Source organism: Mobula birostris, chromosome 9, assembly GCF_030028105.1.
Source record: "Mobula birostris isolate sMobBir1 chromosome 9, sMobBir1.hap1, whole genome shotgun sequence".
Classification (NCBI taxonomy): Eukaryota; Metazoa; Chordata; class Chondrichthyes; order Myliobatiformes; family Myliobatidae; genus Mobula; species Mobula birostris.
In genome coordinates this window covers 7,483,993-7,509,356 of record NC_092378.1, presented here as the reverse complement: position 1 = coordinate 7,509,356, position 25,364 = coordinate 7,483,993, and the positions used below count along the sequence as shown (strand labels likewise).

The window sequence follows — 25,364 nt, the reverse complement described above, 5'->3', positions numbered from 1 at the left end:
AACCCAACAGGTCAGCCAGCATCTGTGGAAAGGAATAAAGAGTTTACATTCTGCACCGAGGTCCTTAGGGTTACTCTAGATTTCCAGCAACTGCAGAATCTCTAGCGCTAAATAGAACTAAAGCTGGTTAATCGCCACAAGGAAGCTCAGCATCTACAACTATGTACAATGTAATTTTACTTTGCTGTCATCGTCAGAAAGATTTGCATTCCATTTTATGACAATGAAATTCTGTTATCATGAAGATATAAAATGTGAAATTGTTGATTTAAATTTTAAGAAAGAAATCACAGCCAAGAAAAAGTTAGCCACATCTCATTCACAAATAAATTTGTGAACTATACTTACTTCATGGCAACAAAAAAAAGCTCACAAAAACAGCTGGTAAAAAAATTTTGTCCTGCTTTCACCAAACCATTATGGATTGAAAGGATACCAACTTCCTTGTTGATGAAGTGGACATTAAAATTCTAAAACCAGACCAACTCCTTTAGAAATAAAATCAACAAAGCAAATTCATTCAGGTTATCTTATTGTACTGTATTCATTACAAAATGAAATACATCCTAGGATTATGAACAGACTATACTGTTTCCCTTTAAACATTGATCCTCCACTTTATCTGGTTCATCATATAACTTAACTGCATATAAAAAAAATTCCATAGTAACATCTGTACACCAAGTTTTGTTTCACATTGCTTCAAAATCTGGGTCAAAATGCAAGTGGTCAGTAAAGCATAACTGAGGCTACTCAACACAATCACATTTAAAATGTTGGCTTTTGACAGACTGCACAAATTTATGCCTGGCATTTCCTCATCAAACAGGCATTAACTTACATCCGCTGACAAGTCAAGAAGTTCTTATTGTCATTTAAAATTTGGCACCCAGCCTCAGGCAATGTTACTGCAAGCATAACACTGAAGCGAACAAACCAAATACAGGTACAAGACATATGACATATTCTACCAATCTAAGTGAAATATTTCAATACAACCACTGGTTAAGTTTCTTCTCAAAAGAATTCAAGATAGTTAAACTGAAGATCTGGCTTCTCTAAATGTACACTATTGCATTATTGGCTTTGATTACCTTGTGTGTAGGTAATTGTTTTTGTTCAAGTAATTTCCCACTGTACTCATAATTCTATGTCTTTCATGTCATGCTCATTTCCCCCTTGAATAAATATTCACCTTCCTTCCAATTTCAAGTTCAACTTCTCAGCCTTTTCCACCCTCTATAATGACCCAAAAATTCCAGTGTTGCATCCCATTGCTCCCACACTCTTGATTCTATAAGACCATAAGCTGTAATTGTTATATGGTTCTATGGTATATGGTTATAAGGTATTGGAGCAGATTTTCATTATAAATGAGGCCAATTGGCCACTGAGTTCATTCTGCCATTCAATCTTGACTGATTTTTTTCTCAACCCCATTTTTCTGCTTTCTCCCAGTAAACATTAACCCCTCTACTAATCAAGAACAAATCAATAGCATCTTATTTTATTTTTATATAATAGCTCTACTCGCATCACATACTGTATATCTGGCAATAACTATATGGGAACTTATTCTAATTGAACATTAGAAAGAATGTAGCAAATGTCTTCAGTCTCCCTGCTTTGAGTACATCTCAGTCACCCTCAGGATTCATCGCCACATTTACTCTTTCAATGCTATTTTAGCTAAAGCTGAGTTTCCACCATCTCCAGCACAAAGGCCACTTTGTCCCTGCAATTCCTTCCATATCACATGCAACAAAACAAGTTCTGCTTTTTGGACTCTGGTTTTAAATGTACCTTCTTTGTCTTTGTCCACAATCTCACTGAGTCAGAGGTATTACACAAACTTTCATTCTAAGTTCTTATGCAATGCCACCATCAAAATTATTACAGGGCCTTATTTAACTATATAGGTTTTTTTTGTTTTCTATGCCCTGAGATCTTTATATTAAAAGCACAACATATTTTCAAACTGTACTTATATATTAATGAAAATTAGGTTACAGAACCTACCAAATCTCATTTCCTAATCCTCCATGATCTCCTTTCTGAACTCAATAATCCATCATTTTCTTCAGCAAAATTTATTTCTTACAGAAGAAACCATATTGCACTTTAGAACCACCAATGAGGACAGTTAAAAAAAAGTTACCTTCTTACGTTATCACAGTGAACTGGAAAATACAACTTAATTAAAAACCATTTGATCAGATATCCAACCAGTCAAATGTTCATTTAAAGCAGGGGTTCCCAAAGTGGGGTCCATTGACCCCTTGATTAATGGTATTGGTCCATGGCATTGGGAACCCCTGATTTAAAGAATCAAGAGGCTGTTTGAGAAGAGCCAGCAGTCAGTCTATTTACATTGTTCCAAGATGCTTGAAAATTTGCAAAATAGGCTGACCTTGATGTTACACTGAAAAACACCAAGGACAACAGAACATTTTGTTTCATTTTGCATGTACATTTGCTTACAAAATAAAACTTTCAAAATGATATCAGAATCATAATAAGCAAACAATATAGTATTTTTGTACATGTTAACATTACACTAAAGGGGATTAACTCTTAAATAGTGAATGATACTTTATTTTGAAGCTAAGTTTGCATGAGCCACACTTTATCCAATTACTACAGATTAACCAGATCTGGATGGTCCAGAACAAACGCTGATAATCACCAATTACTGCCACAACCAATACATTAAAAATATTAGATAGCATTATTTTTTTGTAAAACAGAGTACTCTGCTACATTCTTTAAGCCTTCCTCAGCCTACAAACACACAGCTTATGTACACTTCATACATATCAACAAGCGGTTTGGAGACCAGTGGAATGATTTGCCAGTTGCTAAGGGACATCAGGCAATTTCTGTGTGGTAACTCAGTTCACAGCTGCAATTTGTGAACTCACAGAATCAGAATTTGGTTTACTATCACTAATGTATGTTGTGAAATTTATTGTTTTCTGACAGTATAGTGCAATTCATAAAATAAAGTATAAATTATAAGAAATATATATTAAAAGAAAAATAGACAAGTAGTGCAAAAAAGAGAGCAAAAATACTGTAGTGCGCTAGTGGTCACGGTTCTTTGTCCGCTCAGAAATCTGTTGGCAGAGGGGATGAAGCTGTCCCTAAAACATTGAGTGTGTATCTCCAGGCTTCTGCACCTCTCTTATGGTAGTAATAGGAAGGGGCATTTATTTATTTACAGTACAGAGTAGGCCCTTCCAGCCCCTTGAGCGTGCCACCCAGCAATATCCCGATTTAATCCTAGCCTAATCACGGGACAAATTACAATGACAAATTACCCTACCAACCGGTACATCTCTGGACTGTGGGAGGAAACCGGAGCAGCTAGAGGAAACCCACGCAGCCTTGCGGAGAACGTACAAACTCCTTACAGGTAGTGCCAGAATTGAACCCGGGTTGTTAGTAATGTAACGTGTTGTGCTATCCACTACACTGCCATGCCTCACGGACTGGGTGGTGGGGACCCTTAATGATGGAATGCTTTCTTCTGAAGCATCGTCTTTTGAAAATATTCTTGATGTTGGGTGTGGGGGACGGGGACGGCTAGAGCCCATGATCGAGCTGACTGAGGTTACAACTGTCCAAGTTGTGCACAGTTCACAGAAATGGAACCATGCCATAATGTGGGGAGAATTTGTATTCCACAAATAAAAGTGAAACAAATTTCTCTCAAGCTGAAGCAATTCCCTATTTGAACAACTGTTGCATTACAACTTTAAAAATGTAATTTTTGTTCAGCAGAGTCACAAACTTCCAAAAACCTGCTTTTATTATCTTGTTCAAGTTGTGAAAAAAATCTGTATTGGAGACAATTTTTGAATAAGGTATAATGTTAGCCAAACTACAAATCCGTTCATATAATTAAAATGCTTCATGCATCTCAAATGAATTAATCGTTACCACAGCACTTGCTACAGTTTTGATATAAAATTCAGTCTGTAATATAATGCTCTAGACTAGATAGTCAATGAAGTCACATGTTGCAAACCAGTGCCTGCATACGCAAGAAAATTGGTTACATGCTATAGGATTCAATGTGCTATAATTTTATTACTTTTTGCATTAAATGCACATTGTTAATAAGATATATGTTTTAGATAAATTACTTCATACAATTTAATGAAAAAATTTAATTAACAAGTACTTCTTTGATAGACTGCAAAGCTAAATTGAAATTTTAGATGTAAGAAACTAATACCCCTAAATCAAAAAAAACCTCCAATGATAAAGTATATAAAAGGGTTAACACGGTCAGTTAAACATAGCAGGCTGTTTTTATTCTGCCAGAAACCTTGATGATCAACAGATGTGCTAATTTTGCTATTCAATGCTGAGCGATATTTCTTCTCGAAGTTAGCCAGCTAGTGTTTCAGGATGCTTGTCTCCTTGTGCAGTCATGCGCAGAGATAAGACTGCTCCAGTCTGTTCTGTGTATAAGGCCATTATACCTATTCTGTAATTTGTCTCTCAGTACTGTCAAGCAACAGATAAGTCTGACTCCAGCTTGGTATGTGTGGGGGTATCTGAATGACTATATCCATTTTGTAAGGGGAATTGTGAGTTAGTTGGTGGACCATGCAGGAACAGTCACTGACTGTTCCTGTTTGAGCAACTAACTGAGTAAGCCCCAGGGGCTTTAAATAAAGAGTTTGTACTTATACGGTTTCTGAGTGACTTTATCGGGATTTGACTTCCACACTTGGCGCTTGCAAGCAGGGTACCAAAACGGGGACTGTGACATGGAGGTGGGCTGAGTAAGCGACAGTTCAAACATCCTATCTATGGGGACCGATCGGGCCTGCAAAGGCAAATTGTCTTTGTCGCTCCCTACAATACTGGTGTGAGTCTATGCCCCTCGCCCGAACCTCAGCACAGGATCTTGATGGGACCCAGATCGAATCTGCTGAGAGACTCGTATAAGGTAGGACAATTGTTTGAAAATTGGACAGCTGACAGGTGTCGGGTAAAAGTTAAAATCAGGTAAGAGTTAAAGTCGAATAAAGAAAAACCAGGAGAACTGAGCAGTAGACAGCGTGTCTGGTAAAAAAAAAAAAAGAAAGGATAAAAAGGAGACAATTGGATAGGTGGCACGGGTTGGGTAAAATTTGAAGTCGTCTATGAATTAAAGTTGGGTAAAGGAAGTAGGAAAATTGAACAGTAAGATACCATGCAAAGGTATCGGGTAAAAGTTAAATCAAGGTCTGGGAAAGAAACCAGGAGAATTGAGCAGTAGACACCGTGCTTGGTAAAAAGACAAAAACATGGGACAAGATCTGTTGTGTGATAAAAATACTCCAGGAACTTCACTAGGCAAAAAGTATGAGCTGTTTCATGATAAAGAGAGAGATTTACATGCTTTAAGTAGTATTTTACACAAGAAATTGGGGGACGAAGTGTGGCCATGGGGAGGGACTTGGGATGTGACAAGCTGTGACCGAGCCGTAAAAATGGTCTGGAAATAGATCAGACATAATAAATGCAAAACCTTGATCAAGGAATAAAACCAAAGGCCAAAAGCGATAAATGCAGGGACAAATAGCGAATGAAATATGGGATCCCAGAAGCACGTCTGGCTTACTGACCCTGTTTGATGAAAGTGATCGTGATAATGACTGGATAGTAATAAGACCCGGGAACCTGAAAGTTCTCTGGGGTTCTCTGACACCGTGGGAGGAGAGGTGAAACAAAGGGAGAGGGGGATGACAGAGCCCCTACATCCAACCATCCCGCGAGGTGATACTGAAGAACGGATAAGCTCAGTCCCTGAGAGAAGTCCCCCACCGGAACCTCAGAGACAGTAACCTACCCGACTGATGTCTTATCCCAGGGCGGGGGAGCAAGATCAGACGGTGGTTATCCCTGTCTATGCCCCAATGGAAGCCACAAGAGATGATCATGATAATGAATCAAGCCCCTGACAGAAAAGAGAAACCAGCGCTTTTCGCACTATATGTGCAGAGCACAATTCAGAGGTATAACGCTACCCCCCAGGATCTTTTCGGACTTTGTTGCATGATATTATCTGCAGACAAGGAACCGAAATGGAAGGCACAACTGGGATACCTGATTTACCAACAGTTGAGGGAAGGGGTGCTAAACGAGGAACAGCATACCAATCAGATAATCTAGGGTTTGGAAAAAGCACTCCAACAGCCCTTTAACATCACTAAAGTATTAGAATGTAAGCCGAAACCCGGGGAATCAGGGTCAGATTACTGGGAGCGCTTTGTATCATGCTACGAGACTCGCACAGGGGACCAGATCTTCAATAACAGGAATACTTCCCCTCAATTTAACGCGCTGCTGCTCCAGTGTCTCCCTTTTAAGTTAGCCATGATGATTAAGACCAACAATACGGACTAGCCAGATAATGACCATAATCGGATGCGGCAAGCCGTAGTTTACTACTGGGATCCCAGTGCAGTCTGAGGGAGTTATAGACAAGCATGAGTATGTCCAACAGGTGAGGGACACCAACGGGGAACAGATAATGGCCGGCATCATAACCATACACTGGAACCGGGAAACCGGGACTGGGATCAATTCCCTGATTGGCCTTCCCCCCTGCATGATGACCCAAACGCCCCAGGACCCGGCCAGGTGATGGCAATAAGGGGTGAACCCCAATGACCTTATGCCCCTGAGCAAAGAAATGGGCCACCCCAGCGAGCACCCAGGCCTGGGGGAGCTCAGCCTGGAGTGTGTTTTAACTGTGGCAGACCAGGACACTGGAAGGTAAGGTGCCCCTGGGGACAGCAGAGACACCCAGTTTCAAACCGGACAGTCACCCCATTCTCCATGAACAATCCTTTTGCCAACTGACCCTCGAAAATGTTGCCCATTGTAAGTAGCGACCCGCAACAGGAATCCTTCAGGTAGCTGGAATTCAACTTCCATTCATGATTGATACAAGGGTAACCACTTCTACCCTTGACCATGAGATAGTGTCGGAACATTGATTCCAGCTTTCTGGGGCCACCATTACCCTCTCGGGGTTTGAGGGGTCTAAACAAACATACCAATGGACGCAACCTCTATGGGTGGAGTTTCAGGGAAAGCAGTATATCCCCTGGTAACTGTAGCTTCTAATATTACCCTACGTCAGCCTGTAAATGTGCTCTCTTCCCACTTGGTGGTGGAGCTCTTACCTCCCGACAGACACAGCACCTCATTCAGACACAACAAAATCGCTTTGAGACAGCCTTACTGAGCAACCCTCTGCTGACATTTTGTCACTGCTCAACTTTAAACATGGCCATTTTCCTAACATCGCCACCCCAGGTTACAAACGATTCTGAACACGAATGCATGCTGCAAAATCAACTCCTCGCCATAGCCCGTGAGGATTTTATTGAACTACCTAGAGTGCATTGTTACAAATATTGTTTAGTGATCATGGATGTATTTAGTAAATGGATCAAGGCAATCCCTGCCACGATTAATACAGCCCTGACAGTAGCTAAAATACAGTTGCAAGAAGTAATCCCCCGGTACGGGCTACCAGAAATAATTGAGTTCAGATAACAGTCCCCACTTTGTAGCCAAAATAAATGAAGAAACCTGCAATGCCTTATCCATCAAACAACAATTCCATTGCCCTTACCAGCCCCAGGCTGCAGGTATAGTGAAAAGGGCAAATGGTACGTTAAAAACCAAATTGACAAAACTTACGGAGGAAACGGGGTTTAATTGGTTAAAGGTATTGCCACCCCCCAAGAAAAGACAGGATTGTCACCAGCTGAAATCATCTTTGGAAAGCCCCTAAGGACTCCATGGGGTTCCGCACGGCCTCCCACTTGATATAAACGTGCTACCTAACTAAGATTCTCCGAGCCTTACATTCACATACAAGGACAAAGATGATACAACAAGAAAAAGCGACTACCCCAACATTGAACCCAGGGACTATGTACTAATTAAGAACTGGAGCCGTGGCAGTGGAAGGGACCATTCCAAGTACTGCTCACCACGCCCGGAAGTACAGCCGCGGTGGATACATTGTACTGACTGTAAAAAATTACGGACTAAGGAGCCTATTACAGACTTCACCATGTACTGGGCCGTTGTCTTTTGCCTTCTTTTTGCGGGCTTCCAGTCAACTAGAGTCATGTATAAAGGCGGGAGCAGTGGCCGCCGAAGACGTGGCAGCTCCTCACAGGTTAAAACCATCTTTTCCCCAAGGCCCACACAGGGAGTAGTTCCCCAAGTGCCATGGCCAAAACATCCCCTACCGTCAGATTTTGCCCATAATACTTTCCTGTCCCTTTGCTACAACTATGCCAAACACTAAGAAGCAGGGGAATTTTGGATATGTGCACAAGTACTCTCTCATGGAAAGACGATGGTACAGTTGTCAGTGATGCCCCTCAATTCTAGCAAGGAACTCTCTGCTTGGGGATTCTCTAATAACACCCGGAGTAGTGAAGTCCAGAATTGCAAGGGGACCCTGAGTGATTGCAAATGTCAGTGTTTTGAAGGGTGGTGCTTCAGGTCCCCGTTGTATATGACCTCCTCCCCTTAAGTCTCTTGGCCACACCTACGTGTGCCTGCGCCCGGGTGGCAAATACCACTTGTTACTGTAATCGCCAAGGGAGACTCTTCCTGGGTAATAGAACCTGTGTCACCTGTACCACTGCCGAACCACTGCGCCCCTTGAATGGCACCTATTTGGGTTTGTGGGGATAAAGCCTACTTGTGGCTACCCAGAGAAGTGGTCAACAGGTGGGACCTGCAGCCGCCCTAGAAAAAATGGAGCAGGTGCTGTTATCTAGCTTACCTAGTCTGATAAAGTTTAAGGGAATGGGGGAATTCTTAGATCCCTGTAAACAACGAATAAGTACTGACTACGTCTGTGACTGTAGTGTGTTAGAATAATGTCTCACAGCTGCCTTCTTTGGAGCAAGGTGATTAAAGTTCGCCCAGATCCACATAAGATGTCTCTGGGCTTTTCACACAATTTGGTTTTGACAAAAAGCAGTACCTGATGGAAATTAGACAGAACATTCCTTTCTTAATTAAAGCATAAATTTGACGGATGTTCTTATCTTTGTCATTAAGTTGTGGCTCCAGCTTCGGTGGCCTTATAACTGCTGACAATTCTGACATCGGGCAGTGAACCTGTAGAACCGCCGGGGAGACGAGAAAGGGTCTCTCCCTGATGTCGGGTCCAAGGTCACTCGCCCGCCGAGCTCGAAGAAAGAAACGGGTGAAAAGATAAGCAACGACCTTTATGTGCTGTCGTTATTTGATCCAGCAAAGTTACATTTACAAGTCCCCAACCTGAGGGTAATGCCTGAGCTGCAGGATCACCCCCACTGGCAGAGGCAGAAACGGGGAATTACAGGATCAGAGAGATTCTGGATGATTGCCTTCCCATCTTATGGCACGGCTAGGAACTCCCAAGAAATCATTAAGCTGGCAGCTGCCCTGGAGGAATTGGCAAATGCAACTGCCAGCGCTCTATTAGGCACCCAGATTCATGTGGCTGAGGTGACCACGGAAATGTTAGCCATCCGACAAACAGTTCTACAGAAACATATGGCTTTAGATTTTAACCTAGCTGAGAAAGGGGGAACCTGTGCTATCAATGGCACAGAATGCTGCACCCATATCCCTGATGAGTCCACTAGCATTACGTCCCTCTCCGAGCACATTGCCAAGGAGATCGACAACATTAATGAGGCAGGTTTTACACAGGTTTATTGAGGGGTCTAAATGGTGGTCATTCGAAGGCCTGTTCGGTAATATGTGGGCATGATATTGCATTATGGCCTAATAGTTGTACTTATTATTGTTATAATTACCATTGTACGCTGATTTTACCCACTGATAACCCAATACTGCACTCGGTCGCTTTCTCTGTTAAAGAGCTCTGCTGTAACTACTGCTTTGTTGATCATGTAATGATCAAAAGGAGGGGATGATAAAGTATGTAAAAGGGTTAACACGGTCAGTTAAATACAGCAGGATGTTTTTTCTGCAAAAAACCTTGATGATCAACAGATGTGCTAATTTTGCTATTCAATACTGAGCAATATTTCTTCTAGAAGTTAGCCAGCTTGTGTTTCAGGATGCTTGTCTCCTTGTGCAGTCATGCGCGGAGATAAGACCACTCTGGTCTGTTCTGTGTATGAGGCCATGATACCTATTCTGTAATTTGTCTCTCTGTACGGTCAAGCAACAGATAAGTCTGACTCCAGCTTGGTATGCGTGGCGGTATCTGAACAACTATATCCACTTTGTAAGGGGAATTGTGAGTTAGTTGGTGGACCGAGCAAGAACAGTCACTGACTGTTACTGTTTGAGCAACTAACTGAGTAAGCCCCAGGGGCTTTGAATAAAGAGTTTGTACTTACAGAGTCTCTTGAGTGACTTTATTTGGATTCGACTTCCACACCGAGAAGACCACAATCTTGTCATGGTTTGGAGGCTTATGTACCTCAATGACCTGAAGAGCTATGCCAGCTGGAATCAGGGCTTTATTGCTTTGGCTCTTGGTCACCCATGCCAAACGGTAGAGGACAGGCTAAGAGTGGTACACCAGTCCTCCAGCTTCAGGGTTCAGCTCAGGTCCAACTACCCTGACCAGTAAAACAAAATTTTAACGGAAACAGCAATGAAGACCCTTCCTCCATCTGAATGTGACCGTATTCCCAAATCTCCACCTGGGACTTGCATGACTGACACTACTGTAAATAAGTAGTGCAAAAAAATTAAAATTAAAAAAGTAGTGAGCTAATGTTCATGAGTTCAATGTCCATACAGAAATCGGATGGTAGAGGAAAAGAAGCTGTTCGTGAATCACTGAGTGCATGCCTTCAGGGTTCTGTAACTCCTTGCTACTGGCAGTCCTTAACGATGGACCCAGGTTTTTTGAAGCATCTCCTTGAAGATATCCTGGATGCTACAGAGGCTAGCGCCCATGACAGAAATGGCTTGAGTTTATAATTCCCTGCAGCTTATTTCGATCCTGTGCTGATGCTCCCCAACCCCCATCCCAGATGATGATGCAGCCAGTTAGAATGCACTCTTGTTGTTATATTGAAATATATATACTTCTGGCCTCAAAAGAACTGGCAAGAGGCACCTAATTTTTGTAGTTTTTCCTTGCTCTATCACAAAATAATATAATCTTCATTGACCTTACTAAATATATTCATGGTATCAATGCCTAAATATCATTGTCATAAAATTACACCACAACACAGGATACAGTAACTAAACATATACTTTTCATGGCAAGGGTGTCAAAGGTTACAGTGAGAAAGCAGGAGAATGGGATTGAGTGGGATAAATATATCATCCATGATGGAATGGCGGAGCAGACGATGGGCTGAATGGTCCAATTCTGCTCCAGCGTCTTGTGACCACAGCACCATTTTTAAAAAGATGTATTGATAATCTTTGAAAAGGCTGACTTCACACAGCCATCACGGGCACTAGCCTTTGTAGTATCCAGGACATCTTAAAAAGGGAGCGCCCATTATTAAGGTCCCCCTCACCCAGGACTCTTCTGATTCTGATCCAAGGGCACAGTGAAGTGAAACCTGCAATTGCTATAAACCAAGAGCTGATCAGAGAGCATCGAAAGACAAGTAGAGTTAGCACTTCACATTAAAGAAAGCTTTGATAAAAAATTGCAACCCAGAAACATGTATGATAAACGTGAAACTCTGGAAACTGTGTCAGACCTGCCTCAGTCATCTACAAGTTTACTTATACACTTCGCAGTAAAAAGCGCAATAATGAAACAGATAAAACTGGCCCAGCACTTAAATCAGTGAAACATTAGTTCAATGTTGTTCTTGGGGCCCTGAAGTTGCTGTAGTTCACTAAAATTGCTATATGGAGTTTTTGGATTATTTAATCAAGCGATTATCCATTTCTACTTTTTGACATTATAATTCATAATTACTATAATTCAGCCTCCCTACAACAGAATATTTACTTATACAGATGTGGCATCACATCTGCTTATCATTGCAAAAGTGTTTAAGAAAAATAACATTTTTCTTTAACCCATCTTTTATTGACTTTCCTTTCAGTGCAAATCACTTCTGATATAGACTGTGTGCATCAGAAAGGATTTTTCAATGTGGTTGGTTAAAGAAAGATGCTATCTATACCTTTTCCTGTTCAAACAAGTTTCAAATCCTCCTCGGTGTATACTATGGTGTCCAAGATCAGAATCAGGTTTATTGTCACTATCTTATATACGGAACTTCTTGTTTTGTAGCAGCAGTACAATGCAAACACATATTATTACTATAAATTGCAAAATAAATAAATAGTGCAATATGATAATAAGGTAGCGTTCATGGACCATTCCGAAAAATGGGGATCTTCCCAAGACGCCACTGCAAGAGACAGCGATGTCTTGCAGGCAGCCAACAAAACACCAGCTATGCTACTAAGTATACTTATTCTGTACTACCATCACTGCAACTCTTGACAGTCATACTTTTGAACTATCTGTACAACTTGGCATTTTTGTGGTATTCTGAAGGGTTCGGCAAATTGGATTCTTGAGAACGCAGGTACAGCTACGGCGGGCATTGCTGGACTGCACTTCAGGCTGGACTGAAGCGGCAGGAACCAGGGCATAAGAACAAAATTGAACTGACGTTTAGCCGATTTAAGTGCCGAGCCAGTTTTTAAAAATTAAGACGTCGAGGCAAAGAAAAAACCAGTTTTCAGTTCACTACTCCATAAGGCTTCATCGCCTCAACACTGAATTGACTCTAGCTGTGGCCTGCAGCCATCAGCACTTGTGAAACACTGAATTGACTCTATAGACGTGGCCTGCAGCCATCGGCACTTGCGTCAACACTGAACTGGCTCTGTGACTGTGGACTCTGCAGTTCATGTTCTGTATATTATTTGTTTACTTTCTTTTATTGTTTGCACAATTTGTTCTTTTTTCACACATTGGATGTTTGACAGTCTTTGTGGTGTGGGGATTTCCATGGATTCTATTGTATTCCTTTGTTTTGAGCTGCTGCAAGGTGATGAATCTCAAGGTTGTATACAGTATACAGTACATATTTTGATAATAATTGTACTTTAAATTTTGAACATTAAAATGATGGTAGAGAGGCAATAAGCTGTTCTTAAATCATTGAGTATGAATCTTTAGGCTCCTGTTCCTCCTCCACAATGGTAGTGATGAGAAGAGCACATGTCCCTAACAGTAGGGGTCCTTACTAATGGATGCTACCTACTTGAGGCATCGCCTTTTGAAGATGTCTCAATGGTGGAGAATCTTGTGCCCGTGATGGAGCTAGCTGTGTCTACAAACATTTACAGCCTCTTTGCATTCTGTTTAGTAGAGCCACCATGCCAGGCTATGATGCAATCAGTAAGAATGCTCTTCACTGCACATCTACAGAAATTTCCAAGAGTCTTTGGACATACCAAACCTCCTCAAACTCCAAACAAAATAGAGCCGCTGGTATGTATTCTGTGATTCCCACTTACCAAGCTACAAGGAAAACTGTTCCTTCACTGATTGCATCATGGATTCAACAAAAATGTACCTTAACAAGAAAACTTTTTAAATTCCTTTGGGATTTTCACTTAAGATTAGGTTTTTTTTAAAACCATGAAGCTATGAAGAAGATTCATAAATTAAGAAGTTATTTCATTAAATACTCTAGATTTGCATGAACATTACATTACAGAGTTACAAAGTACAACAACAGAGCCTGCAGCCCAATTCATCCATGCCAGCCGAGAAGTTTATCTGATCTAATTCCATTTGCCTTCATTTAGCCCACATCTTTCTAAACATTCATCTTTCCCTTCTCACCTTAAACCTGTGCTTATCGGTTACACACCTTTGCAAGGGAAAAAAGACTGACATCCACCTTATCTATACCTCACATGATTTGTATATATCTAAGGTAACCCCCATGTTCCTGCGAAATAGAGCCCCATTCATCTAACCTTCTTTATTGTTCAAGGCCTCCAGTGCTGGTAACATCTTTGTCTTCACCCTTTCCAGCTTAACGGCTTACTGTGCGGTATAACTGTGCAATGGCATTTTTCAGCAAAAAAATGTAGTGTCCGTTTTGTGCTAATGTATATTAAGTTGTTATTAAAGACTGAAAGCTCTGTTAACAACAACCAGTCCTGGGATGATAAGCAGCAAGCAACATTCATGCCACACAATGATGGTGGGCAATGATGCTATCCAGCAAGAAAAAATCCAGCTCCCACCCCCTTACATTCAATGTTATTACTATCACTGAATGCCCCAGTATCAACATCCCTGGGATTACTATTGATCAGAATCTCAAACAGAATAGCCTAATACACAACGTGACTACATGAGGAAGTCAGAGTCTGTGAATCATTTGGCAAGAAACTCTTCTCCTAACTTACCAAATCCTGTCCACCCACAAGGTTCAAGTCAGGACTGTGAAGGAATATTGGTATTAATATTGCACTGAGGTACAGTGAAATGCTTTTGTGTTCCATCCAGACGGATCATTCATGAATAAGTACATCTCCACTTGCCTGGATGAGTGCAGCTTCAACACCACTTATGAAGCTTGATACCACACATGACACCACACGATACAGAAACCTGCTTGACAAGTACCCATTCATAACCCTACAGTCACAGTAGCAGCAGTTCGTACCATCTAAAGAATGCTCTGCAGCAACACATTAAGACACCTTAAACAGCAATATCCTAACTCATGACTACTCCCATCTAAGGCAAGGGCAGCAAAAGCATGAGAATAGCTGCCCTCCAAGCCACACACCATCCTGTCTTGGAAATATATCATCACTTTACTGTCACTGAGTCAAGCCCTCCTTCACAGCATTGTTAGCATATTCATTCTCATTTGTATGTTCTCCCTCTGACTGTGTAGTTTTCCTCTGGGTTCTCTGGTTTCCTCCCACAGTCCAAAGATGTACCAGCTGCTGAGTTAACTGGTCATTGTAAATCATCCCATAATTAGGCTAGGGTTAAATTGGGGGATTGCTGGGCAGTGCAGCTCAAAGGGCCTACTCCACACTGTATTTTAATAAATATTCATACCACAAGGACTGTAACAGATCTTGAAGACAGCTCACCTTAAGGGCTATTAGGGATGGGACTACACGTGCTTTTGTAACTTCTCCTGCGGGTTCTCCAGATTCTCCTGGTCATGCGGTGCAGGAGGGAGCAGCTACCGGAGCAGGACTGGATGCCTGACCAGAAGGCTCATGAGTTCCAGGATGCCAAGAGGCAGAGCAGCAGTGGCGTGGTGGGAAGAGGGGATAGTCTCTGACGGTTGTCACCTTGTCGTGGTAGGAAGGTTTTTAAGTTCTTAAGATCCCAGGAGCGATGTTGTCTAGAGTTTAGCCATCTGGCACTTAGCTCCTGATTCGAGCACCCACGGCAGTAAGGTCAAGGGGGAATTTCCAACCACAGAGCAATCCAACTAAGACCCCAACGGTGGAGCTGAGGCAGCACACCACAACAGCAGCTGCAGCAGTGAAGGGTCCCTAGTCGTCTTGCACGCCATGCCACTGAGCTCCGACACTGATCTATCAAGGGCTGTGTGGCGGCTGCCTGTGTACAAGCCTTGTTACGTTAGACAAAGTCACACACAGCCATTCTCCATTAAGGGAATAACCCCTTCGGAGAACATCATACTCGACTCTAGTGATTGTTGTACTACTACTACTACTTCTGCTGCTGGACAATTACTGCTGGCTCAGCCTGTGAAAGCCACATCCCTTAAATGAATAAAAACAATGAAACAACTTCTACAGTGTTCCTATGACAAGAAGTGAGAGTTTTTGTCCATACAACACACACAAGATGCTGGAGGAACTCAGCAGGCCAGGCGGTATCTATGCAAAAGAGTGCAGTCAACATTTCGGACCATGACCCTTCAGCAGGACTGGAGAAAAACATTTCTCCATATCTCCCGACGAAGGGTCTTGGCCTGAAACGTCGACTGTGCCTCCTCATAGAGATACTGCCTGGCCTGCTGCGTTCACCAGCAACTTTGATGTGTGTTGCTTGAATTTCCAGCATCTGCAGAATTCCTCGTGTTTGCGTCCATATCTCCCTTTGTTGCTCCCCATGCTGGAGGAATTCAGCAGATCAGGCACTATCTACGGAAAAGAGTACAGTCAACGGTTCAGACCAAGACCCTTCCATAGGACTGGAGAAAAAAAAATTCTTCATATCTCCTTTTGTTGTTCCCCTGATTCTCAAAAGAATGAACATTCCATCTTTGAACTGCAAGCTCAGAGAGTTTTCCTTACAGAGTGAAACTGCTATATTAAGAGAGATTATAAAGTCATTCATGGTGATCTTTATGATTACCCAACTATGAACTCTGTCAGGTTATTTTGTCACTTTGACTGTTTAACCATACACTTGAAAACACACTTTGACCTTGATGAGTTGTGTTGAAATCAGTACAGTAGGATAGAGATTAAATTCTGGAGACCTGTCAATGTCCTATTTCAAAGTTCTGGTGACTCACTGTCTTGTGTGTTGTTCAACAGATGTCATTACTGCTTGTTTTTGGGGATCTGATGGAAAGACTTTGCATAGACACACACAGAATCGTAGAAAGTGGAAGAAGACATTTTTAATTGCTTTGGGAGTTTACTACTAATACTAAATATGAAATTTTAAAATACTAACAGTAAAACACACTAAAATATACTAAAACACTAACACTAAAATACCACTAAAGAATAACAAACTAAAAAGATAAATTCAGTGCTTTATAAATGACTAAATTAATTGTCAAGAGAAAAATATTTCTTTCTTAATCTCTATACCGAGTATTATCAAGCTATAAGGGTATATTAGTTGAATCTTGTGCTGCTACTTTTAAAATATGCAGATTGCATTCCAAGTCATGAGAGTAAATCATGATTATACCCAGACCTGAAGGGTCTGGGCCCAAAACGTTGACTATTTATTCATTCCATAGATGTTGCCCGACCTGCTGAGTTCCTCCAGCATTTTGTGTGCGCTGCTCTGGATTATTCTATTATTGTCCAAACTCCCAAACCTTCAACATTTCCCACAATCAAAGATGCTGCCTTCATCTTCAACAATACTGTAATATCACATATTATATATGCAAAGGATCCCACTTAGCTACTTATGAACCAAAGGAAGTTATGAAGCTTGTCAGAGAAGCTGAAGATATTAAAAGTGCAACAATGACGATTTCAATAATATAAAGTTTAGCACTTAATGGAAAACATTAATATGCCCATCAATCTAATCTGTGCTCCAAAAGTGTCCATATCCAAGCATATATTTGACTCAAAAATGCTCCAATCATTTGATATAATTTGTGCAAAATATAATGAAACAATTTGCCAAATCTGCCAGTACCTGCTTATCCCGTGAAAATTTCATTCTGTAACTGAAGGATCCTGAGAAATTCATTAACCAAATAAAAAGTAAGTTTGACATACTAATAGCAACACACATCAAAGTTGCTGGTGAACGCAGCAGGCCAGGCAGCATCTCTAGGAAGAGGTGCAGTCGACGTTTCAGGCTGAGACCCTTCGTTAGTCCTGACGAAGGGTCTCGGCCTGAAACGTCGACTGCACCTCTTCCTAGAGATGCTGCCTGGCCTGCTGCGTTCACCAGCAACTTTGATGTGTGTTGCTTGAATTTCCAGCATCTGCAGAATTCCTGTTGTTGTTGTTGACATACTAATGTCTATGTTTACAAGGACAAATGTAAGAGAAGTGAGAATGACAAATTTTAAAAATGAAACAAAAGTAATGGTTGAGAAACACCATGCAAAATCAGATAAAAATAGATGTTTTATTCAAAAAAGTTGTTTCCTATATTGACATAACTATATGCAGTATGACACAGCAGTAGAAGACAGGTGCACCTGTGGCATAGTGAACTAAAATATGCTGAATAGACAATAGATTCTTTGAGAATTCAAGGTTCCACACATTGTAGTTTCGTATTCACACAAACAGATTTAATTTTGTGGACACTAAATGGAAACAAAATCTAGACATTATCAGAACATAAAAGGCATCATCATTGTAAGCACAGCAAGATGTGAAGCTGTGAGACTCAAGAGAATGCATATGTTGGAAGAACTCAAGTGAAGCAGCGTAGCTGAGGCAGAGAGATTCAATATCTTGAGCCCATAAAATGTGACAAGTAAAGCCTTTTAGGTGCAAGATAGACTTCTGCAATACAGCCGTACTCACAAAATCCATCCTATTATTCAGAAAAAAATTCTTGTATCATTGTAATAAAACTGTCTCTCAAAAAGGAATTACTGGCATGGGAACACTGCTCTGCACTCAGTATTTTCAAGTATTTTTGCACCTTTATGGTGCAATTTTGGTCATGGCACTATTAAAAGATGTGCAGAGTTCAGGGAAGTGTGACAGGACTGGTCAAGTGGAGAGGAAGTATTAGGAAATCATAAACCCACATTAGGGTGACATTATTAAATTTTCATTTATAGCTTTTCGACTACAGTGAAATTTGCAACTATCTGAAACAAAATTCACCCTTAAGATACGGGTAGCAAGGTAGCACTGTGGTTTACAATGCTTTACAGTACAGCCGACCCCAGTTCAATTCCCGTTGCTGCCTGGAAGGAGTTTGTACGTTCTCCCCATGACCGTGTGGGATTCCTCCGGGTGTTCCGGTTTCCTCCCACAGTCCAAAGACGTACTGGTTGGGAGGTTAATTGGTCATTGTAAATTATCCCGTGATTAGACTAGGGTTAAACCAGGGGTTGCACAGGCGGCACGGCTCAAAAGGCTGGAAGGGCCTATTCTGTGCTGTATCTGAATTAATAAATAAATAAACAAACAGATTCACAAATCACTACACAAAAATCTGAGATGAGGAATAAAATTTGTAGTCATAGAATTTATGTGGAGGAAGAAAAAGTATAAGCATTTCTTGATGCATAGGCAGCATAATTTTTTTTAAATTTAAAGATACAGCACAGAACAGGCCCTTTCAACCCTTCAAGTCACACCACCCAGCAACCCACTGATTTAACCCTAGCTTAATAACAGGACAATTTTCAATAACCAATTAACCTATTAAATCAGAATCAGATTGGTCATCACCAGCATGTGTCCTGAAATTTGTTAACTTGCAGCAGCAGTTCAATACAAAACATAATACAGGAGAAAAAAATAAAATAATAATAAGCAAATCAATTAGCGTATACATATATTAAATAGATTAAAAATCATGCAAAAACCAGAAGTAATATATATTTAAAAAAGTGAAGTAGTGCCCAAGAGCTCAATGTCCATTTAGGAATCGGATGGCAGAGGGGAAGAAGCTGCTCCTGAATCGCTGAGTGTGTGCCTTCAGGTTTCTGTACCTCCTTCCTGATGCTAACAGTGAGAAAAGGGCATGCCCTGGGTGCTTAGTGTAGGTCCTTACTAATTGATGCTGCCTTTCTGAGACACCGCTCCCTAAAGATGTCCTGGGTACTTTGTAAGCTAGTACCCAAGAAGGAACTGACTAAATTTACAACCTTCTGCAGCTCCTTTTGGACCTGTACAGTAGCCCATCCCACCCACCCACCCTCATACCAGACGGTGATGCAGCCTGTCAGAATGCTCTCCATGGTACGTCTATAGAAGTTTTTGAGTGTATTTGTTGACATACCAAATCTCCTCAAACTCCTAATGAAGTACAGTTGCTGTCTTCCCTTTTTTATAACTGCAACGAAATGTTGGGACCAGGTTAGATCCTCAGAGATCCTGACACCCAGGAACTTGAAACTGCTCACTCTCCCCACTTCTGATCCCTCTACGTGTTCCTTCATCTTACCCTTCCTGAAGTCTACAATCAGCTCTTCCATCTTAGTGACATTGAGTGTCAGGTTTTGCTGCAACACCACTCCACTAGTTGGCATATCCCACTCCTGTACCCACTCTCGTCACCATCTGAGATTCTACCAACATGTCTTTGGTACGTCCAGAGCACCTGGAGGAAACCCCGAGTGCACATGGGAAGGAATGTACAAACTTGCTTACAGAGGGTGCTGGAATTGAACTCCAATGGCCCAATTTGTATTGGCATTGCGCTAGTGGCTATGCTACCATGGTGCCCCACGTTTTCCACTATGGAAAATTATATTAATTGTTTTTTAGAAATGCAATTCCATTATAACTCAGGCGTCACTGATAACACTGCTAATAATAATAATAATAATAATACAGTATATAGGACCACACACAATTACTTGTACATTGTGTTTTATAGGATTGCCTTTATATTTACTGTGCTTTTTATAATGCCCTTTATGCTTAATGTGTTTCTTATAAGACCATAAGATATAGGAGCAGAATTAGGCCATTCAGCCCATCAAGTCTGCTCTGCCATTCAATCCGGCTGATTTATCTCATTCTCGTATATTCTCCTCATAACCTACGACGCACTTACTAATCAAGAACCTATCGACCTCCACTTTAAATACACCCAATGACTTGCTCTCCCAAATCCATTAAAATGCATGCATCAAATCCGGAGTAACAAGTGCTCTTGTGTACTGAAGAATGACAATAAACAATCATGAATCTTAATAGCTATGGTTTTTATTTGGGCTCCTAATTCAGCTACGGTTTCATTTTGTGGTATAATATTGCAGGGTCTTTTAAAAAAAAATCAGCCATGATCTCATCAAATGGGGAAGAATGTAATGAGATAAAAAAGTTATTTTTCTTTTATTCTTATAAATTAACTTAGATCATAAAATGTGCAGCATGTCACAATTTATGATATGTGCAAAAGTTTATTTGCAAAATGAAGGATACGAGATTATTTTGGTTGGTTCCAAATTTCCAAAGATGAAAAGACAGTCCTAAACATCCATTAAAAACCTCAGCAAACAAGTTCAAAGCAAATGCTTTACAACCCTGAAACAAAGTACTAATGACTTCGCCCTCAGCAGAATATTTTAAATGCTCATATCTTGTGGTAGTGAATAATATTGTTGCAATCACCGCCTTGCTCATGAGTTGCAACAGATCAAACCAAAATCTAAATGGTCAATTAATATGAAAATCTCATCAACTAAACTAAATCTCATCAGTTTCCAGTCATTTGGAAACTGGCCTGAGATGACAATTATATTTTAAAGCTTGAATGTGCATTTAGGGTTTTTAAGAATTTGTAATGAATATCTGAAGTTCTTTACTATAAGTAAATCATAATGAATATGCCTAACAAATTACATCAGAATATTCATTTAATCAAGGAATTATACTTTATATGTCATTTTCATGTTTAAAATATTCATTCTGGTCTGAAAAAGTCGACAGATTATTGATTATCAAATTATTTCTATACATTAAATCTATACATGTCGATATATATTCTTATCTAGGTTTAAGCCTTAACACTGTTTGGAAAACTAAATAATTACATCTACTCTGATTGCAATGTTGTCAAAGAAATTCTAATTATTCGTTGCATTGATTTCTCCTTTATAGAAACATACTGACTTCTCTTTTGCCCGATGTTTTTCATGCCTACTTTTATCAAGACAGGTATAAAATACATTTCTGCTGTTTTTTCAGTCACAATTTTTAACCCCCAATCTCATCCACCAAGGGATCAATATTTACTTTGGCAAATATCTTCTGTTCCTTATATTTGACGGATTCCAGTTAAATAGGCCATCAATTAATCAGGACAGTCACTTATTTGGAGCAACTCCTAAAGAATAAAAACTAATTGAGAAAATAGCTGGGATTCTCTTTATTTATTTGGGATACTATGCCACTTAATTGGGACAGGGAACTGTTGCCAAAGAGGTTCTTACAAGCGCTAGTCATGCACACTTGTAAAGTTGTCATTGGACACTACGCCATGCTTAGAGCAAACAGTTGACAAATAGCATGTATTGCATGCGTTTATGCTCAAAACAGTGATTTTTGTCACTGATAGCTGGTGAGAAATAAGCAAGACAGTTCAGCTGCTCACTACAATTTCAAGCATTCAGGCTTGGAGATGCCACCAGAAAAAGTGACGAGAGAATATCAAGCAGTAGTAAACCAAAGACATGCGTGACTCAGAGCCTTCACAGAGATAGCCAGAAGAGAAAAATCAAACAATTTCACTACTTCAACAAGTTAGGGACTACAAAGAATTTGAAGGTATCGACAATCATCTTGAATGTTACAGTGAAAATTAAGGATTAGAGAGTGCAATCATCGATGGCATTGTATGAAGGCAGTCCATACTCAGTGTCTGTGTTGATAACTATTAGGAACTAATACACAATTTTATAGCACTGTAGCAGTATTGTTAGTATTCTAATTTGTTCTGAATTTCATTTAAATACACAATTTGTTTCTCAGTTTTTTAATATTTTGTTTTAACTATTTCCATGAAACTTTGGTTTCTTGGGCAGCTGCTTAATTAGGCCAAAAGGTACCGACTTCGATGTGTCTAAATTAACCAGAATCCACTGTACCTGCAGAAGCCCTTAACTGTTTCTCATCTTTCTTAATACTTTATACAAGTTAGCTTTTTGCCTCTTTATGCTTAGATAATGATTTAAAACCTCTGACCTACCACTAATCATGTTTGCTGTTGTGTGCTGGGGCAGCAGGCTGAGGGTAGCAGACACCAACAGAATCAACAAACTCATTCGTAAGGCCAGCGATGTTGTGGGGATGGAACTGGACTCTCTGACAGTGGTGTCTGAAAAGTCGATGCTGTCCAAGTTGCATGCCATCTTGGACAATGTCTCCCATCCACTACATAATGTACTGGTTGGGCACAGGAGTACATCCAGCCAGAGACTCATTCCACCGAGATTCCTACCTGTGGCCATCAAACTTTACAACTCCTCCCTTGGAGGGTCAGACGCCCTGAGCCAATAGGCTGGTCCTGGACTTATTTCCTGGCATAATTTACATATTATTATCTAATTATTTATAGTTTTATATTGCTATATCTATACTCTATTCTTGGTTAGTGCAACTGTAACGAAACCCAATTTCCCTCGGGATCAATAAAGTATGACTATGACTAATCTTCCCAATATTGCAAGCATTCTCTTTCCATTGGGAAATATCTTTGATTCCATCAGTTAAGCACAGATAGGTCATCCTACTTGTGAAGTCTCTTTGCGCAGAATTGTGGAACAGTTCTTAAAATATTTACCATCTTAAAAGATAAAGATTAGTTTTACATATCACATATACCATCGAAACATACATGTTGTTTGCAGCAAATCAGATCAGTGAGGATTGTGAGTGAGATCAGCCTGCAGGTGTTGCCACACTTCCAGTGCCAACATAACGTGCCCACAATTCACTAACTCTAACCATGTCTTTGAAATGTGGGAGGAAACCAGAGCACCTGAAGGAAATATAGGAACTCCTTACAGGCAGCAGTGGGAATCAAACCCCAATCTTAACAGTTGGCACACTGCAAAGTTTTGCACTAACTGCCTTGTCTTTTAACTTATTTTTCCACTCTATTTCAACTAACTCTGCCTTCAAATTGAATATGAAATTCTATGATATAATTACTCTTCCGCAGCACATCCTTTACTATGAGATTATTAATTAATCCTATCCTCAATACACATGACAAATTCTAAAATAGCTTATTTCTTGGTTAGTTACACAAAATACTGATCCAAGAAAATGTTCCAAATACATTCAATGAACTTGTCGCAAAACTATTTTTGGCAATTTGATTTCTTGATTAAGAAGAATTTTTAGGCGGTAGATACAGTGGAGCAGACAATAGAACTGCTACCACTCAGCTCTAGTGACAGAGGCTGAATCCTGACCTTGGTGTTGTTTGTGTGGAGTTTGCGCGTTCTTCTCGTGACTGAATGGGTTTCCTTCAGAACCTCCAGTTTACTCTGATATCCCAAACGTGTAGCTCGGTAGATTAATGTCCTTAAATGTACAAGTGGTACTATCAGTACTAGTAGATGCATGATTGTCAGGATTAATTCTAAGGGCCAAAATGACTAGTGACACTAATGACTATAATTAAACTTGCCCATAATTATTACAGTACTTTTCTTATAAGTATGTGTTTTTATTGGTTTATACAACTATACATCTACTGTTGGGTGCCCAAAGACCATACACAGTTGCGACTTAACTCCATTGCTATTTCTTATCTCCATGATATAGAAATAGCAAGTGATTTTACATTTTGATCTTCAATGGCAAGATCATATCTTACTACAGTACTCACCTCATCCTCTACTAACAGATCCCCACCGCCTTGTCCTGTCTAACTGCAAAATGTCAATTGTCCTGGAACATTCATCTCCCAGCCTAGGTCACCTTGCAACCATATGTCTGCAATTGATAAAATGTACCAACATAATCAGCACCTTAAAGACCATCACTGGAATAAGACTGGAAGGTGTTTTATCCGTCAGATGACAGAATTAGCAATGCTCAACCAGAAGAAAGATTAATGTACATTCTGCAGAAAGGAAGCAAGTAGGAAAGGGATCTGAGAGTGCACTCAACAATGGAGTACTAAGGGAGCTGGTTGGGTACAGCATTGGGCTATTGCATTTCTCAGCATTCAATTTAATTTGGGGTGGCAAAGCATTCCCGATTCTTAAATGCGATCACCAAATTTTCTGTGGGATCTACGTGAGATGAATACTTATAGATTTGCTGGGCCCCTGCTTATTTTCCTGTTGCACAAACTTCCCCAAAAATTGGAAGCCAATTAGTAACATGAAAAACTGAACACCATAAGACCATAAGGTCCAGGAGCAGAATAGTTCATTTGGCCCATCAAGTCTGCTCCACCATTTCATCATGGCTGATCCATTTTCCCTTTCAGCTCAATCTCCTGCCCTCTCCCCATATCCCTTCATGTACATAAAGACTTGGCCTCAACTGCTGCCTGGATCAACAAATTCTACAGATTCACCACTCTCTGGCTAAAGAAATTGCTCCTCATCTCTGTTTTAAAAGGACTCCCCACTATTCTGAGGTTGTGCCCTCTGGTCCTAGACTCTCCCACCATAGGAAACATCCTCTCCACATCCACTCTATCAAGGCCTTGCACCATTCGATAGGTTTCAATTAGGTCATCCCTCATTCTTCTAAATTCCAGTGAATATAGGCCCAGCATAATCAAAAGCTCTTCACATAACAAGCCATTCAATCCTGGGATAATTTTCATGAACCTCCTTTGAACACTCTCCAGTTCCAACTCAACTAAGATACAAGGCCCAAAACTGCTCATATGCTCCAAATAAGGCCAGTGCTTTACAAATTCTCAACATTACATCCTTGTTTTTATATTCTAGTCCATTTGAAATGAACGCTAACATCAC

General features: G+C 40.5%; 1 protein-coding gene across 2 annotated transcripts in view; it reads right to left on the bottom strand.

Annotated features, from left to right (window-relative positions):
• Window positions 1–25,364, bottom strand: part of cnot2 (CCR4-NOT transcription complex, subunit 2) — a 187,415-nt gene that overhangs the window by 130,147 nt on the left and 31,904 nt on the right. Inside the window, exon 1 of one of the 2 annotated variants that reach the window (XM_072267461.1) lies at window positions 2,020–2,038. The exons of the other annotated variant lie outside the window; for it this stretch is intronic. The gene's annotated coding sequence lies outside the window, so the exon portion shown is untranslated. Of the gene's footprint in view, window positions 1–2,019; window positions 2,039–25,364 lie in introns of those variants that run through there. 2 annotated transcript variants of the gene reach the window in all.